This window comes from Merops nubicus, unplaced genomic scaffold, assembly GCF_000691845.1.
Source record: "Merops nubicus isolate BGI_N331 unplaced genomic scaffold, ASM69184v1 scaffold14915, whole genome shotgun sequence".
NCBI lineage: Eukaryota > Metazoa > Chordata > Aves > Coraciiformes > Meropidae > Merops > Merops nubicus.
This window is the reverse complement of record NW_008610382.1, coordinates 1-4067: the sequence shown is the minus strand read 5'-3', so window position 1 is coordinate 4067 and position 4067 is coordinate 1.

The following is a 4067-nucleotide window of genomic DNA, read 5'->3' as shown; positions in this document are numbered from 1 at the left end:
AAAAAAAAGCTTAAAAAGCTAAGGAAGAAAAAATATCTTTCTGACACCAACGTAACTTATTGATCTTTGAGCTCAAAACAGATCTTAGCAAACCTACTTTAACCATGTGTTGATTGACTTTCAGGAGGTATATTTACACCAGTAACAATCTGTGTCTAGAGCATCTTACTTGTTTTGTTAATTGTTAGTCAAAATGCAAAGAGTACTGGGAGGGTAGAATGAAGGTTATTTTATTTCATCATCTATTTGATTATTTTGGGATCTTCCATGGGATAGCCTGTCATCAGACCAAGTACACAGGAACTACTTATACATGCAGAAATCATGATGTAAAGACTAACTCACTTGCACAACAAATAAGGAGAACAATACTTTTTTATATGGCAAGGGATCACAGACCAGTGCACAGAAAGAAGCAATGCCACAGCTGTCACAGGAGGCTCTCAGCACTGAGGATGTTGTCTGAAGCACAAACAGCACTTTTATTTCTGACCTTGGGTACTATGTAAAATCAGGTAGAAAGGAGGACTTTCGCATTGCTGTGGGCTCAGCTGTGGAAATTATGGCAGTGAGAACTTGACAATTGATAGGAATAAATGATGGGTTCTCCAGACAATAGAAGATCTAGTTTCAAATGCTGTTGATGTTGAAACTTTTGCACCTGATATATTAATTTTGACAACTTTACATTATATTTTTAAAAAAGAGTGAACTGGTATTGCCACATTTCTGTATCTTTTAGTGAATAGTTAATAAATACTAGAAATCACGTTTTTTTTTTTTTTTTTCTGAAACTTGTTTTATCAGCTGTCAATAGTGGTTAGGCAGACAGTGAAGTTAAGGTAATAATCTTTTCATGGGATGGAGTGCTTCACAGAGCCTGCCTTAAGATTTTTTTGCCTGACAGTCTCGCTGACACAGTCAAGATCCTAACAATCATACAACGTTATTTCCCTAGAGTGCTCAGTTATAAAGATTCCACAATTGACACAAAGTTCCTGTGACAGCCGTTCTTCTGGCTCCAAATGAAATCCCTTGGCAAACTGTTAATCTCAGTGGAGTTACAGGTGTATAATTAAGGGAAAATTCTGCCCCTGCCTTTTTAAGCTGAATAATAATCCTAGTAGTCAGTGAGCTGTGCTAGAATCCAGCTTGTGCTTCCTTTGTCATGTGGCTGCTGCTTTGCTAGTAGCTATAAAAACACACTAACCAGTCAGGCAGACATGACTGAGTAAGTAGGAGTATGCTCTGAGGATGACAGGTGGGGGGTTGATTTTTTTTTTAAAAACAGCCCTACTGTGAAAGAAACTGCATTCAGGATTATACTCCCATTTAGAGAATGAAGCAGTATTCACTACAGATGCCACAGACACAGGTTTGCACTGTGAACTTTACGCTCCTGAGCTTTTTTTTCATGATAGCTTGCTACACATTGGAAAACAATATATAAAAATAGATTTCCTTCCAGTGATATCCTATTTCATTAGTTAGTAAATTATAATATATTATAATCCATAGTTATTGGCCTTCTTCTCAAGGGAACTGAAAATTAAACTTCCTCTGAAATAACATAATGTCTTTATAATTTCTTTGGGCATAACTAAAAGAGTTAATGGAAGATGTATTAAACAAAGTACACAACTAACACTGATTTCAGTTCATAAAAAAACATTTCCCAAATTAAGACAGCACACATCCTACTCAAAATTGAAAGCCTGCAGTACTGTAAGTAGAGATAAGATCACAAAGCCAGTGTAATTCAACTTGTGTATCTGCTGTGGATGACCACTAAACCTTTATAACTATTTTATTTGCTCTTTCCTTCCTTTTGCTCTTTCCTTCCCTCAGCCTGTCCTCAGTTTTAAAGTGTATAAAGAAGTCTGAGCAGATAAATTGTAAATATAGTCTACCATACAGAATTTAAACAGGCATGATGGATTCTCCTCCATCTCTGAGCGTTTCAAAACTGTAGTATTTCAGACAAGTTCCTTAAAGTTTTCTACAAGAAATGTTCTAATTCAGCTATGGCCACTGAAACATAGAATGTAATTCTGTGGCTGTGATGCATGAGACTTTAGAGGATCATCACAAAAGACAGCAAATGGTGTCCATATTATTTTAGCAAAACAGAGTTAAGGCTTAAGGTTTTCCCTTAGGTTTCAAAAAGAGTTAATCAGATCATCGGGAATACAAATAATGCATAATGTTTCAGGCAAAGAAAGCACTACTAGAGTTAGATAAACCAGGCAGAGAATTTCATTGTCACAATCCAGACCTGTCCGACACTTCCAAACGGCCCCAGAAATCTGAAATAACCACAGGTTTTTGTTAAGGAAAAAATTCAGTTGAGGTCTTTCCATAGCTGCTCTAGCATGCCAGTGAAACTGCTGTGGAGCAGTGCAATGATGTATCTGTGCATCAGGCAAAGTGGAGTTGGTAACAAATCCTAGAGCAACATGCTTCAAATTTACTGTGTCTGAGGCATTTTTTTCAGAAAATACAGAATTCATGTTCTCTTCCTCTCCTGACACAGGAGCAGTGGAAAGTGCCACCAACTAGTTACATTGTCATGTAGTGATTCCAAACTACATATAAAGAAATTCCTGTAAATAGACTGGAGGCTGTGTTGTCTTCAGGGGTTGTAGAAATACTCCAAATCTGCAGTTAATGTAATTATGAAAGGTAAAGAAAACAGTTGTTTCATTTTATAACAGTATCAAGCTACTAGATTAGACTGAAAACTCTGTGAAGTTATTCTGCATCTGGATATTATAAAGCTTTTTTATCTCTCCTTGAAACTGACCATTAACTTAAGACCTGATGACAGTTCCTAAGGTAGCAACCTGTAAAGTCAGGTATGAAAATCAAGTACTTATTAATATTAATCTTTTCATTTTATTCAATGGAGTGCAGGAGGAAACCACTTATAGTGTTTTAATAAAATCTCCAAAGATGTTGAAAGGTTACCACCCCATCGATTCCTCCTCCTATTTGGTTCCTGTGTGTTGCAATGACGTATATTTCCTACACAAAATAGAAATTTTATGTTGGTATCAGCATTTGGGAACCTTATAATAAAATCTGTTATACAATTACATTTTTATACAGCATGTAGTGGATAGCTAAGTGATGCTCATCATAGAAAAACTGCCAACACTTGAGAGATCTACTATCCAGGGTAGAACCTTTCACTCTGTACCAAAGGTACCAAACCTGGTAAAAAACTGAAACTGTGTGATTTATGAATCATAGACTTATTTTCCCCTCTGAGATGTGTACGGTTGGGCTAAATATTTTAAACTGAAACAAGCAAATCAGCGCCCAACATTATTAAAATGTCAAGTAAACATAATGATTTCTGTGTAAGATGACACTGCGCTGTGTTGTTGAGTGCTTTATATCAGTGTTCACTTTGGAGGCCTCTACAAATGCCCATGTTCAAATGTCTTTGGGACCAGGTGTAACACTATTTCTGGAGTTTCTCACTGTGCTTCACTAATCCCATGGTCCTGTGAGATCTGGGAGTGAAAAGGGTTGCATTAAGGATTGGAAACAATCACAGGACTCCTCTGACTTCGAGAGATTTCATGTTACTGGTGCCCTAGGGGATAACATCTACATCCTTAGTTTGTTATACATTTCTACAGAGATGTCACAGCTAAGCACAAGGATTTAGGCTTCTAGGTGTTCTTTCTGATTACATTATGTAAGACTACACCTACAGTTTGGTGCTGTGATTGACTGTTCAATAGCAAAAATCATACCTAGACACCATGGCATTTTATTTTTGTTGCTCTACAAATTTCAGTGTCATCCCCAGATGCACCTCCTGCCGTACTTTTTAGCTGTTCTCATAACTTCTGAAGATCAGTGGAAGCTGATAGGATCTATTTCTTCTACCATCTCACTTCATCTGCACAATAAATTGATCATTAAGTATAATCAGCAAAAGGCTGGGCTGTTTACCTCCCTTTGCCAACACTGACACACTTAGTGGTCAAGACATGAGTTTTCTCTGTACACAGACTGATGGCACTTAGCCAGCTCATAGAATCATAGAATCCTTT